The sequence below is a fragment of the Symsagittifera roscoffensis genome, chromosome 7 (assembly GCF_963678635.1).
Source record: "Symsagittifera roscoffensis chromosome 7, txSymRosc1.1, whole genome shotgun sequence".
NCBI classification, from domain to species: Eukaryota; Metazoa; Xenacoelomorpha; order Acoela; family Convolutidae; genus Symsagittifera; species Symsagittifera roscoffensis.
This window is the reverse complement of record NC_087068.1, coordinates 45,171,404-45,188,522: the sequence shown is the minus strand read 5'-3', so window position 1 is coordinate 45,188,522 and position 17,119 is coordinate 45,171,404. Positions and strand designations below refer to the sequence as shown.

The 17,119-nt window shown below is 34.4% G+C and overlaps 1 long non-coding RNA gene across 1 annotated transcript; it reads right to left on the bottom strand.

Annotated features, from left to right (window-relative positions):
- Window positions 1-8,488: 8,488 nt before the first annotated feature.
- On the bottom strand, window positions 8,489-14,217 carry LOC134851728 (uncharacterized). The gene is made up of 3 exons (XR_010164252.1): window positions 13,806-14,217; window positions 10,568-10,667; window positions 8,489-9,120 (listed from the first exon to the last, which is right to left on the bottom strand). It is a non-coding gene; the product is annotated as an uncharacterized LOC134851728 (long non-coding RNA).
- Window positions 14,218-17,119: the final 2,902 nt, after the last annotated feature.

The window sequence follows — 17,119 nt, the reverse complement described above, 5'->3', positions numbered from 1 at the left end:
TATCGAGAACTCAATAAATTGTTTTCATTTTTTTTCAAATAAGGATCAAAGTAAAATCGCGCAACGTCGATTCAAAACTTTGGCCTGAAATGGCTAAGAGGTTGATTCCAGCAAAAGAATTCAGAGATTTTTTTAGCTCAGTGAGTTTCAAAATTGTCCAGATGAAGAAAGCGATTCCCGATCCGATTTAAAGGAATACTATTTTTGGTTACTGGCCCAAAATAATTTTATCTAATAGCCAAGAAGAAACCGGTATTTTGCTCATTGTTCCGACCAATGAGAGTGGAAAAAAAAACTTTGTATTCGGGCAGGGGCGGATTTAAGGTGGGGGGGGGGGGGGGGGGGGCGGGGGCTGACATTTTATTCCCTCAGGGATTCGACCCGCTGCTGACCCAAAGGGTCCCCCCTTTGGTACTTTTTAAGAAATCCAATTTTGGCCGACCGAACCTAAAATTTTTCTAAAAGCGCCTTCGACGCCAATATATACTAACTTAGAGGGGGAGCGCGCGCCAAAAAAACGCCATTTTTTTGTCAAAATTTTCCAAAAATTGCTTAAAAAAACGGCTTTTTTGACCTGTTTTTTAAAAAACTTTACAGTGCTTTAGGAGAACTCGGTCGGAGAAAAGTGCTTTAGGTCTCCTCGAGAAAATCCTAGATCCGCCCCTGTATTCGGGTGTGTTTGGTTTTTCTTTTTGTTCCGACCACTGAAAATGGGATTAACTTTGTATTCGGGTCTGTTTTAGTTTTTTTCTTTTTGGTTTCCTCGCAATATTAAGCCATTTTTAAAAATTTCAAAAAGTTTTCCCAGTGTCGAGAAAATTTATATTTTTTTGCCTTATTTCGAGCGATTAATGCGAGCGAGCACTCTTATTTTAATTGCTTAAAAGCTTACAATAGCTCAATTTAAAATATAAAAACTTAGTTTTACTTGGATAATCTTAGTTTACTTCGAGTATTTTAGCGCCTACTGGAATCAAAAAATTCAAAATTAAAAAAAAAACTGCAAAAAACTTGAAAAAATTTTTTTTGATTTTTTTTCTGATAATTTTTTTTGATGAATTTCGTTTTTCTAGTAGCTTTTCTACAAAAAATGTTTTTCAATTAGCTTATTATAGCATGGCTGTCAAATATACCCCCCCCCCCCACACCCGTCCCCCCTCAAATCCGCCCCTGATTTTGCCAACTTATGATTTTGCCTAAATACAATCTTGAGACGAAGAAGTTGCAGTTTTTATCTTTCAACAGATGAAATGAACGAAAATTTTCTCCACGTTTTTGACGTTTTCTCTGTAGCAATTTGAGATGCATGGGTGCATATTTGTCATATAATGGAGGAAACTATCTAAAATGTCTTGCCGGATCAAAACAGAATTTTTGTTTTAGGGCGCTGTTTTGTTATTTAAAGCAAATGCGTCGGAGAGATGTTCTCGTTGCACAAGGTTATGCAGCACCAAGACTATTTAAAAAAAAGCAGAATAAAGATTGAACAATTTTTGGTTAAAAACGATTCATTGGAAAGGTGTTTAAGGCTTGGCGCTTAAATATGTTTTCTTCAACATAAGAAGGATAAAAAAAAAGCAGCTCGGAAAGATCCTTAGCTTTCCAACAAACCTCTTTAATTCTAAAAATTTAGCCTCCTTGTGCTCCTTATGAGGGTTCTTCCGTACTCAAATACCTCTTCGATCAAATTACAAAATAAGCCTTTAAACGTTTTTTGGGTCCGGTCAGAAACTTTTCATTCTATCAGCACCCTTCAATGTTTCTTTAGGGAGCAGCAAAATGTTACTGGGAAAAAGTTCCAAAAATTGAACAAGACTGCTTGTATATCAGGGCAGAACACTGAATATTCCGGCTGCACTTCAGGACAACTGAAAAGTTGTTCTTTGATTGAATAATTGATAAATTAATTGAAAGTAAAAGAAGATTTTTTTTTTTCATTTTTCCGCCTACTACGCGAGTTTTTAGTACGTTTTAATTATCCCAAGTAGCCATAATAGCTATTTTCAAACGCCCGTAACGTAGCATAAAAAGATCACAGATGAAATATCTTTTTTGATTTGAGCTTAGGATAACGATATCTCTCTGATGCTATAAAATAATTCCGCCAAAAACGCTCAGTTAACAAGCGGAAAACTGACTGAATAAACATACCACACCAAGCATAGATATTTCGCGCTTTCTGCGAAAGTCGAAACAAAAATTCATCCCAGTCATCAATTGAAAACTAAAATTTCAATGTTTCTGTACCCGTAACTGTAAATTTTTATGGTTGTTTCTAAGTTTTAAAAGCATCCATTGCTCATTGTAATTGGTTTATTAGTGGAAAAATATAGGTTTTGCTAAATCAGCAGTTTTTTTACTTGTCGGAATTATTCTGCACATTATTTTGTTTTATGTTCTGACATAGTTAAGTATTGAAAAAAAACTAAAATTCAACTGTTTTGGAACATAAAAATTATAATTTTTAGGAGAAAATTTTTTTTCATTTTATCAGTCAGGTCAAACATTTTAACAGCATCCATTGCTCCTTGTAATTGGTATATTATTGGAAAAATATAGGTTTTGCTAAATCAGCAGTTTTTTTACTTGTCGGAATTATTCTGCACATTATTTTGTTTTATGTTCTGACATAGTTAAGTATTGAAAAAAAAACTAAAATTCAACTGTTTTGGAACATAAAAATTATAATTTTTAGGAGAAAATTTTTTTTCATTTTATCAGTCAGGTCAAACATTTTAACAGCATCCATTGCTCCTTGTAATTGGTATATTATTGGAAAAATATAGGTTTTGCTAAATCAGCAGTTTTCTTACTTGTCGGAATTATTCTGCACATTATTTTGTTTTATGTTCTGACATAGTTTTCTATTGAAAAAAAACTAAAATTCAACTGTATTCAAACATAAAAACTATAATTTAAGGAGAAATTTTTTTTTCCATTTTATCAGTCAGGTCAAACATTGACTTTTAGACAAGCTAATGAACCGACTCATTGAACAAATTTGATTCTTTTTTATATTAAATTGTCATTAAAAACAATTAAGTAAATGGAAATAAACATAAAGCAGGTCTGAGTAAAACTTGGAATACGTTTGAACAACGAATCCAGATCAAACAAAATTGCTCATATTAGGGAAGAACCTCGAGTGTTCCGGTTGTTTTGAAGTTTGATAGAGTAGTGTTTACTTAAAAAATGGAAAACTTTTCAAAAAAATGAATTTTTAAAAAAAATCTTTTGAGATTTTGTTTCAAAATCATCACATCAAACTCTATGAAAAGTACAAAGTGATATATTTTGCATTTCATTACACTTAACAGCATGCCTCAATTCAATTCGGAACGATTTCTAAGACGGATTAAACCTCCGCTTATTACCACTAATCAAATTGCGATTTATTTGTCCCAAATTGGCAAAATTTAAACCTTCAAAGCTTTACAAAATATGATCGCAGGTGAATCATCGTTTCAATTTCAGCTCAAAGCAATAACCTTTGCATGATACTTTCAAATTCAGTCAAAATAGCTAGCTTAAAAGTCGAAGTTTTTCTGTTGAAATTTACCTCCCCGAGTACAAATAATTCATCATTTTCTTGGAAATTAATCAGAACAAGATTTTAAAAATGCTGAGCTATTTTGACATTGATTTAAAAATCGAGTCTGAGAAACCATGTAACAACATAAAAACAACCAATAATGACCAAAATAACCAGAATTATAGCTTCAGTTTTTTGACTATGTGCAATTTCAAAGGATATTTCTCACTGAATGGCTGTTCAAAACAAAATTCATTCAATGACCATTTAGCGTCCTTAAGTTATTATTCCGTTTTTTTAAACTCAAACCAGAATAAAAAATTTTGAATCTCTGAAATCAGGATGGAACCTTTCGATTGCTCTATTGGCTGAAAAAATGAAGAATGATTTCAAATGCAAGCTTTTCCTTCATTTATTTCATTTTATGTCTTTAAACATCATGTGAAAGACAGTACGATCTAGTTTGAGCCTGATGATGTATTTAAATGAGCAATATGTTTGCCTCATTTCAATATGGAATGATTAATGATTCATCTCACTCGTTACGCTTCTAAGGACAAAACAAAAATCGCGCCCTAACTTCCAAAATAGGCTATTTTAAACTCTCTTAGTAATAAAAATTGATAGATGCATATCTTTCGCTTTTTCATTTCAACGTTCAGACATTTTAAAATTTATACAAGACTGCTCGTATTAGGGTGAAGCCCTGAATGTTCCGACTGCCTTTTAAGGTTTATGGAGCAGAAGTAACAAAAAAGTTAAATGTAATAAAATATAATGAAAATTTTCTTTTTCTTCAAAATTTGATAATTGTTGTGAAAATCATCCCCCCACACGCCTTGTAGACTACAAAAGTATGGGTTTTGCTCCTTTTAACAAATCAATTTTGACAAATAAGCTTCTTCCAACCAATTTGGAACGATTTCTATGACGGAATAAATATCCGCTCACGCGTTAACAGCGCGAAATATATCGCGCGTTAATTGTCCCAAATTGTCCAAAATGACAATCTCTAAACCCCCATAACTTTACAAAAAATAATCCCAGGTAAAATATCTTTTCAAATTTAAGCTCAGGACAATAATACCTCTCGAATGATATAAAAAAAATCCCGTCAAAAATGGCTAGTTAAAAAGTCGAAATTTGTCTGAAGAAAAAAAAACCCACCCCGAGCACAAATATTCCGTTAGTTTCGTATCGAAAGTCGGAACAAAAATAATCGAGAAAAACAACAACGCACCGAGCACGAACACCACAAACACAACGGCAGTCGTTCCTTCCTCTTTTTAAAGTCAGAAAAAAAACTCTCTCATTGCATCGAAATCATCTGTAAAATCTTGACGAATTAAAAAAAAATGAGATGACTCAAATAGACCTAGATTTAGAGGCTTGCTCAAGAATAAGTTTTCATGAAGTCAAAAGAACACAATTGAAGATGCTAATTAGTTTACCGAAATTATTTGTAACCAAAACAAGCCCAATTGGAGGCTTTCCAAACATTGAATATCCGTTAATATAAATAACAAGACTGCTCGTATCAGGGCGAAGCCCTGAATGTTCCGACTGTCTTTTAAGGTCTATGGAGCAGTAATAAAATGGAAAACTTAAATATATTAAAGTAAAATAAATTTTTTTTCTAAAAAATTTGAGATTTTTTGTGAAAACATCCCCCACATGCCATATTAAGTACAAAATGATAGATTTTGCTTCTATTAACAAATCAATTATGGCAAATCAGCTTCCTTGAACAAATTTGGAACGATTTCTAAGACGGATTAAATCTCGCTTACGCGTTAATAGCGCGAAATATGTCGCGCGTTAATTGTCCCAAATTGGCCAAAATGGCAATCTTTAAACTCTCATAACTTTACGAAAAATGATCACAGGTAAAATATCTTTTCAAATTTAAGCTGAGGACAACAATAGTTTTCGAATGATCTAAAGAAAACTCCGTCAAAAATGGCTAGTTAAAAAGTCGAAAATTGTCTGAAGAAAAAAACCCCACCCCGAGCACAAATATTCCGTTACTTTCGTATCGAAAGTCGGAACAAAAATATTCAACCTCGCTTATGATTAGAACAATTAAATCGAAAGATCCTGAAGGATGATGGTGCACGCATAATCTTGTCAGTTTTAAAAGCCAAAAACATGAGTTTTTCTGAACTTTATGAGTACTTGATATATTCAAAGTTTAAGAGCATTTTTTGGCAACAATCACAAAAATGCATCTCTTATAAAAACTTCCTGAAAACAATTGTAAGTTGCTTCGAGAAATTTATTCGAAGTAAAATGAATAAATAAGTATTGTTTTGACCACTCATTAATAAAGAGTTTGGCAGAATTACGGCGTTGGGTGTTTTCCTTTTCAGTCCATTTAGAATACATCAAAAAAGTTTAGTTATTGAAATGAGTATCATACAAAAGACGTTTTAGTCATAATTTATTTCAAACAAGTTGCTCAGTTTGGAGAAGACTAGTCTGATTTTTTCACAATTCAGATATATTTTTTGGTGAAATTGCTATTTTAACGACGCAATTTCAATTCATGTGAAACTCGGAAATAAAAAAAAATGCTAAGAAGAGTGTAATATGTAAGTTAAAATTGATAGTTTTTTTTCTTTGAAAAAAAATAATAAAGAGAGGTAATGTTTTTAAAAAAATTTAAAAACTTCTTTTTTTTTGTCCAATACACTTTTGTAATTGAACGGATTTTTTTGCAATGGTTTTTGTGGTGAGTAAAATATTCACTTTGTGTTAGTTGGGCAGCAACCGACTCCTTTTTGTGTTCTCCTCTTCAGAGTTGAAACTTTTGCAAACTTCAAATTCGAACTCTATTTCATTGTTTCAAGATTTGCATCTAGTATAAATTTTTGTTCCGAATATCGATACGAAAGTAATTGTTCCGACTTTCGATACGAAAGTAACCGAATATTTGTGCACGGGGTGGGTTTTTTTTCTTCAGACAACTTTCGACTTTTTAACTAGCCATTTTTGACGGAATTTTTTTGCTATCATTCAAAAAATATTGTTGCCTTGAGCTCAAATTTGAAATAATATTTCACCTGTGATCATTTTTCGTAAAATTACGGGGGCTTAAAGATAGCCAATTTGGGACAATTAACGCGCGATATATTTCGCGCTATTAACGCGTAAGCGGAGAGTTAATCCGTCTTAGAAATCGTTCCAAATTGATTAAAGGAAGCTTATTTGCCATAATTGGTTTGTTACAAGGAGCAAAATTTATCCTTTTGTACTTTATATGGCGTGTGGGTGGATGAGTTTCATAAAAAATTTCACATTTAAGAAAAAAAAAATTCTTTTGTTTTATTTCATTGAATTTTTTTAAATGTTATTACTGCTCCATAAACCTTAAACGGCAGTCGGAACAATCAGGGCTTCGCCCTGATATGAGCAATCTTGTTGTTCCGACTTTCGATACGAAAGTAACGGAATATTTGTGCTCGGGGTGGGGTTTTTTTTCTTCAGACAAATTTTGACTTTTTAACTAGCCGTTTTTGACGGAATTTTTTTATGTATCATTCGAAAGATATTGTTGCCCTAAGCTCAAATTTGAAATAATATTTCACCTGTGATCATTTTTCGTAAAGTTACGGGGGCTTAAAGATTGCCATTTTGGTCAATTTGGGACAATTAACGCGCGATAATTTTCGCGCTATTAACGCGTAAGCGGAGAGCTAATCCGTCTTATAAATCAATCCAAATTGGTTGAAAGAAGCTTTTTTGTCATAATTGATTTGTTACAAGGTGCGAAATCTATCCTTTTGGCTCTTTTTCTTTTTCTCCCCACCTGCAAAATTTTACTAGTGAAGTTTTGTTCACTTTATCCGAATGTTACAAAAATTGGCATGCGAACTAATTAGGCTATGACAAACATTTTTGGTCTTCATAATTAACCTTGTAAAACCCCTCGTTACACCATAAAACTGACGTTTATGTGAGGTGGCGGGTGAAAGGAAAAAGAGCTATCCTTTTGTGCTTTATGTGGCGTGTGGGGTGATGATTTAAAAAAAATTCAAACTTAAGAAAAAAAATTTTTCATTTTTTTTCTTTCATTTATTTTTTTCTAATGTTATTACTGCTCCATAAACCTTAGAGGGTAGTCGGAACATTCAAGGCTTCGCCCTGATACGAGCAGTCTTGTTTCGTTTTATGAACAATGCATTTTTGTCCAAAATGGTTGAATCAATAATCTTTCTACACGTGATTAGCTTAAAAAATCGAATTAGGCACAGTTTCACGAATTAAATACTTCTGCTAATTTAGGCCGCCATCAGTTTTTAAACAAAATCGGTTCTAATTTTTTTCTTTTTTGAAGCTATCGAAAATTTTTGCAAGCTGAGACGCCGACAAACCAATAACCAAAAACAATTTATCATTTCAATCAGCCGAAAATTAAGACAAGCGAAAAACATGAAATAGATTGCCTTCTAGCCGACAACAATTTACTTTTTTGTATTTTATAAAACTTTGTTTTGCCATTGCGTTAAATTATTTTGAATTAATTTCGGCTTCAAAATCTGGCATTTTGCAGACATGGTGGTTTGCTGAACATCCCCTAAAAGTTCATATCGATTTTTTTCAAATTTTTCTCTATGGTGCTTTGCCAAAATTTTTTAAGCCGCTGAGCTGCACTTAATATTTCAGCAAAAACTGCGACGATCGCTCATTTCAGAGCAGTATTTGAAAGTTTGAACTATAAGTTCGCATTGTTTTTGGGAAATCCCATTTTTAATGTACTAGCAGGAAAAACCTCGTGAACAAATTGTTGTTGTTGGTTAGCTGCTAAGCAAAGAAGGAGCTGCACTGGCGTGGAAAGGTCAACAAATTTCATCTCACGTACCTGGTCTTTTCTTTGTTTTTGACCTTTTAAAACTTTTCAATGTATAAATAGACGTTTTATATTTTATTTTAATCAGAATAAATTCTAAAGGTTCCTCAATAATGTCAATTAGATTGAATTGCGAAGTTTGTTTAGTGTTAAAGCTATTTAAATTAGTTTAAAGCTACGCGGTAAATTAAAGTTCAGGGCAAAAGTTTTCTACAGTTTTGAGTTGTCTGGCTACGAATAAGACACTGTATGTGCGATCCATTTGTAATGTTTGACTGCATTGGTAAACACACTTCCCCCGTTGCACGTTTCGGTCTCAGTTTGATCAGGCTCAAACCAGCTCTCAAAATAACTCGCAACTCCATACAAGCATTCCGCGGTCTTTGACTCACATTTTAGTTTAAACAATGGTCCACCTTGGTCCATACTGCAAATACTGGAATCCAGCATCAAAGAATCAGAACATATGTTTTCTTCAGGACATGTTTCGAGTGATGATGTAGTAGGACTTAAGAAGACGGATTCGTAGAAATAGGTGTCTCGCAGAGCAGTCGGTAGCGCCTCGAACTTCTTCGATGTGGAACCCATGCCGCTAAACCCAAGTATTTCACCCAAGGGTACATTTTCGCGGCAGATCGGGAGAGGTTCGGCTATCAATTTGGAGGCAGGCATGGATAGTTTAAGAAGTGCAATGTTGTTGTGATGCTTCATGCCCATTGAATCTACGACAGTCCGGTATCTGTATTTAAAAAACAAAATCTAAAATCGACTTTAGTTTTGGAAAAATTTGTTTGGAGCCGGAATAATCAAACTAACATCATCCCAGATAGGCCAAAGTAAGCATCTACCAACCCAGCCTTTAAGTTTGCTGAGCGCTGCATGTTAATGCTTGAGGCTGAAAGTTCACACTTAGAAGCTACACCCTATCCCCCAACTACTTTGGAAGGGGGTGGATTTGGGCGGTGGAGGATAATAACTTGGTCCAATCTATACGCGAATATGTGCACATCACATACTTCACTTTGCGCCTTTATTTATTTAAAAAAAGTAGATCAGCGTGATAGTCTTGATAGCATCATGAAAATTTCATGAAATCGAATTTCATTCACGCCGAGAATCTTTTCAAATTAAATCTTATGGTATCTAGTAGGATTTATTCAACTGTTAGTTGAAATGCGTTTTTTTACGCAAAGGCAGAACAACCCTAGTGCATGTAGTCGAGTAACATATCAATAAATAGCATTTTAACTCGTAATTCAGTTTGTATAACGAAACTTCAAACAAGACTACTCGTATGAGGGCAAAGCCCTGAATATTCCAACAGCCTTTTAAGGCCTATGGAGCAGTAATAACATGAAAAAATTGAATATGAAAAAATTGAATGTAAATTGAATTAAATTCAATGTAACAAAATTTTTAATCTCCTACGCGCCATAAAAATTACAAACTGATAGATTTTGCTCCTAATAACAAAACAATTATGGCAAATAAGCTTCCTTCATCAAATTTGGAACAATTTTTAAGACGAATTGAATCTTCGCTTACAAGTTAATAGTGCGAAATATATCGCGCGTTAATTGTCCCAAATTGGCCAAAAGGGCAATCCTTAAACCCCCATAACTTTTAAAAAAATAATCACAGGTGTAATATCTTTTCAAATTTAAGCTCAGGATAACAATACAAAAAAAACACCCCGAGCACAAATATTCCGTTGCATGTATTTCGCGCTATTAACGCATAAGCAGAGGTTTATTCCGTCTTAGAAATTGTTCCAAATTGCTTGGAGAAAGCTTGTTTGCCATATTTTATTTGTTACTAGGAGCAAAACTTATCCCTTTTTACTCTATATGGCGCGCGGGGGGTGATTTTCTCAAAAATCTCAAAATTAAAAAAAAAATTTGTTGTACTTTATTACATTAATTTTTTCATGTTATAACTGCTCCATAGACTTTAATAGGCAGTCGGAACAATCAGGGCTTTTTTCTATTCGATAATACAAGCATAGAAGCAGATCCATATTCGAAAAAGTGACCTTTTTGAAATAAAGTGACATTTTGTTCATTAACTGTTGCATTCGTAACATTCTCTGCCAATTGAGTAAAATTTTCTGCCAATGCGTAACTTTCTCTGCCAATTGCGTACGCCCCGGCTACCATTTTGGGACATTGTTTTGGAATTTAACCTACCCGGGTGCAATGAAGATCTTTTCCACCTTGTGGATTCTCTTGGCTCTTGGAGTACAACCCAGTTCACTGCAGTCGCCAACCGTCGCAAGAATTTTGTTTGCTAAAATAGAAAAATAATTGAAAATTTTGTTGTTTTACAAATTTCTGCTATTCAAATATTCTTGTTTGAATATAACGATGTGACAGCCAGAAAGTTGAATTTTTTATAATCGAGCGTGATAATCGAGCAGAAATCAGTTATAGCCACTTATAGACATATATAAAATCTACAATATATTATTGTTCCGACATTCGATACGAAAGTAACGGAATGTTTGTGCTTGCGGTGAGTTTTTTTTCTTCAGACAAATTTCGACTTTTTGACTAGCCATTTTGAAGGAATTTTTTTATATCATTCAAAAGGTATTGTTATTCTGAGCTTAAATTTGAAAAGATATTACACCTGCGATTATTTTTTTTAAGTTATGGGGGTTTAAAGATTGCCATTTTGGCCAATTTTGGACAATTAACGCGCGATATATTTCGCGCTATTAACGCGTAAGCGGAGATGGAGTCCGTCATAGAAATAGTTCCAATTTGGTTGAACGAAGCTTATTTGCCATAATTGATTTGTTACAAGGAGCGAAATCTGTCTTTTTGTACTTGAAATTGCGTGTATTTTATTACTGCTCCATAAACCTTGAAAAGCGGTCGGAAAATTCAGGGCTTTGCCCTGATACAAGCAGTTTTGTTTCCTCTTACTCGTCATTTACAAAAAATGTCTAGAAGAAAAACTCAAAATTGTATTTGCTCAGCACTTCTTGTGCTACAAACACTGCAAAAATTTTTGATCTCATTCTCACTATGTAGGCTTGATTTAAATTGTTTATAATCAGTCAAAACATTTTTGTAGATGCAAAGTAAAGTCAAGATGTGGCTATGAGAGGAGTCGTGGATGTCTTCTTTTCATTAATTTGACCTCCTCATCATCCAAACAAACCTTTGTTATCTTTTTGTTACTATTTTACGAAACTTTTTTGGCCAACAAACCCTAAATGCTCGCTGCGGGATTTTTTGGCTCAACTATACAATAATTTTGAATATCCAACCATATAAATAAGCATGGCTAACTAGCCGACAGAAAACAAAATAAATGCAACTACTCTAGTCGATCAAGGAAGTAGATCTTGCAATATAATCTCGTTTACAGATAATTTTTTAAAAGCAAGATCGTTTTTTTGTGGAAAAAAAAACAATTTTGCGCGCAACTATAAGCTATAGCGGTTATGTAGGAAATGTAGTGGCAATATTTGAATAGTTAAGCAAATAAAAGAAGAGAAAATTATAACCGCCCAAAACGTATTCAAACGTATTTATGTGATCACAGCATACAAAATATCTCAAGCTGATTGAATCTTTTGATCAAAATTTTGACAAAATTAACGAAAAGTTAAATATAAACCACTAGAGTTGCAAAACTAGATGAAATATTCCAATTTAAAAAATGTTTTTGGAAATCTTGAATCGAATTGCATAAATTATAGCCGCAACCTGAAGTTTTTTACGTTCCAAAAATTGAAAAATTGCATAATAATGAACCTTTTCAAATTTTGGACAGCTTAATTTTTTAATCCAATTTCAAACTTTTTGTTACCGTAGTCAAATTGGAGCTCCATGATATTTTTCTAGCGCTCAGAATAAAATTTTGTAAAACTTATTCATAGTAGGTTATCTTGCAAGATCTAGCATGAATCTCGCAAGATTCTTGCATGATAACCGCCATCTTAAAAGCTCTTGCAAGATAACCCTTGTTTGAAAGAGTCCCTGGTCGACTGGGTTAAGGCAAAAGTAGATTGCTCAAACTTTTCCTGCTTGTTCCAATTTGCACTGAATAAAGTTCATTAAAAAAACAGGCCTAGACAAGTGCTTGAGAAATTTGGATCGGAAAAAAAGCCAAGAGGACAGAAAGTCAACAAAACTTGAAGAGACACTCGCTGAGCCCAAAAAATGTTACCATAAAAATATTATAAATTTTTGTAGTACAACATTCTATAACCTCAAACAGGAATCAGAATTTTTTCGCACTCCAAACGACGCAATGTGATTCCAACAGGTTATTTAAAAGAGTAAAAAAACTGAGACTGTACTAAATCGGAGTTGGTAAGCTTGCAGCTTACATAAAAAGCAACTCATGAAGAAGTTTTGTACCCGATTTGAGTAATCTGACTTATTGCAAGGCTAAAAATAAAAACTCACAAAAGATAAAATATCAGATAAATTAAACACGAAAACGTTTAGAGCTACCGCCACAAAACTGGGATTTAATACCGACCAAAGTCATTTTTACACTGTGATTCATACTACCTTTAAAAACTATGTAGATAGCAAATAAAAAGTTTCAACTTGTTCCAGCCCCATATTATTGTGCATGAACTTTATCATCACAAGCAGTATCGACAATTTGTCAAACTGAGCTACCATTCGGAAAAAATCGAGCGTCGCATCGGATCTGCTATCGCAAAGGAAATATTTCACAGAAAACACCTGTTCCAGGATAACCGCTTGCAAACTCGAGTATTCATGAAATATTTTAGCTCAAATTACTCGACATTTTTTTGATAACGTGGTTCAAACAATTTCTTGCTATTGATTTTGTAAATTGTTTTTGGTATCCTACTAAACAGGGGTGGATAAGGACTTTCTCAAAGCTGGCCGGATTTTCAAAAATTTTGTCAACCGTTTGTAGGTCGACCAAAAGGATTCTTTTTCACCTTTCGCAAAGCACATTAGAGGCTCTTTTTGCCAAATAAACTGAGTCGCAGGCACGTTTTTGACAAAACTGGCTGAAAAGTCTCTTTTTAAATTTTTTTGGAAATTTTTAACAAAAACTTTCGTTTTTTCAACGCTCGTTTTTTTCTCTCTAAATTTAGCAAAAAATAAAAACTGGCGCCAAAGGTGCCTTTAGAAAAATTTATGGTCGGTTGTCCAAAAATTGACGTAGTAAAATAGTACCAACGGGCGGGGGGGATACCAACGGGCAAATAGTACCAACGGGCTGATCACGGCAAGCCGCTGTTGTGCCCATGCATTTTTTTTGTGGAACTACATGCAGTTTTTTTTGTGGGCTGGGTAATGTTGCTCCCCCTTAAAATACTTCTTATCAAGAGGTCAAAACTCGTTCGAGTAATTTTGGAAATAATTGGTCCGAATGGTTTAAATGACGCAGATATTGTCTCTAGTAATAATTATAGACTATGACCTTGAACATGGTGAACGCAATGCGCCGAAGTCAAGACCCAGTCTCTCTCAATGAGTGTTCCCCCACAGAAAAACTTCCTTGAAAGGCTATAGAGTGTAATTTGCACATAAAACAGTCTGTCTGTCAAACTCGGAGTTCCATTGATGATCGCTGACGTCTTTTTGGCCCCCAGACGGTTTTTGAAGGTTGATTTTACTCCACGATTGAGCGAGACAGTTGAAGTTAGAAGAACATCGAAACTAAACGTTATTGAGATCATGAATAAAAATTTTGAAAGCACGTTTGTTGGATCCATTTTCACGACTTGGTTTTTAGTGTTCCGAAAATAACGATTATTTGAATGCGGCTTAAAATAATTTTTGTCGGACGAATGAGTTTGTAACTGCGATTTATTTGGTACCATTTAACCAAATGTTCTTCATTATTTCATCTAACTCGTTTTGTGACATTTGAACTCAAATGTGAAGCTCGCAAGATTGGCCGAATGATCTATGATCATAACAAGTATTTCGACTAAAATCATCGCTGCTTAACATTTTGCTGCGGTCTTTCGTTGGGAAGTTTTTTTGCTCCGACCACGGAGTAACTGCAAGGAACTGGCGTTGGGCGTTTTTCTTTGCCCCAAAAAGCGTCCAAAATTTCCTAGATTGACAAGAGTGCTGTCGTATTAAAGCCTTTTTAGCATTACTGGGATTCAAAAAACCTCGAATGATTTTTCTGAACTTTCCTGTGTTTGGAATAAATTACACAGAATATGATGAAAGATTGAAGCACCAAGCGCCTGAGAGGCTGAATTTAATTCTACTGCAATTTTTACCTTGATTTACCTGTTGATACCTCCAATGATCTTGCAGTTTTTTTGACCCTAAATCAATCAACCCACAAACAACAAGAAGTTTACAAGTAATTAAAAATCATCTTTGAAAGGAAAAATCATTTTCAAATTTCTGCACTTCTCAGAATATTCTTTATAACTCTTATACCAACCATTTATCCCTAACTCAATTTGTATAGAAACTTTAAGTGGCAGTTTTCTAGATAATAATGCTCAAAAAGCATCCTTTGTCAATGATGAATCAATTTTCAATTTGAATCGTAGTTTTACTCAAGTATGCTTGCCGAGCAGTCGTCGCAACATTCAAAACATGAATGTAAACAACAGCAAATAAGTGAATGTCTGCTCTATCTTAAACCTTTATTTGAAAGATCATGTTCTTAACTAAATACCTTAACCAGGTGTGTTGTCATCATCGTAACGTCAACTTCTTTTGTCACCTCATGGAGCAATACTCCAGTTCTCATTGCTCCAGTAATATAGTTCATGACCTAGAACTATCTTACGATTATCGGGAAATAATTTAATCGATTTCCGTTAGCGAAAAAAATTTATAGCTGCAAAACGTCAAAACTTTGATGGGCCGGAGTTCAAAAATGTTTTATGAACTAGCTTTCATGCAGCCTTTTTTGGTATTTATAGCTTTTAACAGCCTCCAAACTTATTTTTCGCGGCTGATCAGAAACATTGTGTGTCTCTTGAGCTTCGAAAAGTTTGCCGCAGAATCTGATCTGCCCGAGGGAGATGGGGGAGGATCACTGAAACTTTCATATCTAATTTCAAAAAGAAATTCCAAGATTTTCTTGATTCTAAAATGGCCAAACGCATTGACGATTTCTTGGAAGACCAAATCTAACTTTAAAAATAACCAAAAATTAAATTATTAACTTAGTCTGGCAAAAACAAATGTTATTTTTCTTTCACCATTCGCCATACGAACGTTTCGCTCCTATTTTGTATGGTTTTGATAAAACCGCTTTATGGACCCAAAGTTTGTCCATAAGATGCAATTTATTTTTAATCTGACTTATCAAAAAAGTGACAGAGAGTTTATGCAAGCTGAAGCGTTTTTCTCCCGAAAAAATTGACTTTCTATGAGCTATCAAATTTACAAATTTTTGGTTCCGTTTGTTATAGAGCCAATTTTCAAAATTTAAATGAATGTAGGACATTTTCGGCAAAGTTAAACTCAGTTGAAAGAGCAAAATCTTGGAAGTTTCGTGCAGTGTTGTAGGGTTAATGGATAGTACGTAGCTGGGTATCGGCTAATCAATACTGTAAGTAGGCAAGTAAACAATGAGTCACGTTTAGACTGGATTAATGTTTGAGGAATTATTAGCTCCCATTTGAGAAATTAATGATGGAATAAAATCGGCAGTTCCGCTTGCCCTATATTGGGATTCACAAGGATTAATGTAATGGAACTCATAGGGGCGGTACTAAAGATGATTTGACCCGGGCATGCAAAAACACGGAACCCTCGGACCCCCCTGGTCCATGTGATAGCGGTTCTTGAAAGTGTAAATGGCCCTATGTAAACTCGGCAACTAGTAGTTTACATGGACCTAAAATTTAGTATATAGACCTAGTTGAGTGTAGCTTAAGTTTGGAACCCTAGGCCCCATGGACCCCCAATTCTGGTTTTTTGTTACCTAAATAAATAAGCCCACCCCTAACTTCCGAGTTTTTTCTCGAACCCCGTTGGAAGCTGAAACTTGGAGTAATGAGAGGTAGAATACATCATATGTCTCAATTTTAACCACATTCAACGGTTGAATTGGAAGCTAATAACACTTGGTAAAACACACGATTAGACAGGAAAAAGTCAAGTTACACCATTAATGAGCGAGCGCATACTGACTTGACAGCGGCATTAGATATAGGTCCCTACCGACACAAAAAAAACCTTGTGAACCAAATGCCTTTGGTTTCACCTTCTGATTTTAATAGCCAACTCTCGTGAAAAGTAACAATGAACCTTGGAAATAGGATAACTGGTGGCGTATTTATCGGATAATGATAAGACTTGGTAGATAGGACCCTCAAGCGTTTTGACCAAAAAACATTGGAGATAAGGCGCGGTTGAAACTGTGGTGATCTTAAGTTGAGCTTTTGGCGTTTACGTCCAAAACTACATAGAATACCCCTGGATTAACACGGAAAAGTAACCTTCTCTTAGAATTAACTTAGTGACCATTGAGTCGGAATAAAAGTGATTTGGAGATATTTTTCAGTGATAAATTAGAAGTCGTGGGGCCTATAGGAATGTTTTGTTCTTTGTATATAGTGTTGGAGCGGTAGAATTATTTAAAAATGACTTAAAAACATTTGGTTGAGCTCGGTTGATAGTAAGACTTTTAATAGCAATTCAATTTGACCCCTGAAAAGTAGTCCCAGAGAGATTTGCAGAAATAAAAGCGTTGCATGACATGGAAGCTTCCTAATTTTTATGAATGAATGGACAAATTACACAGCGGAG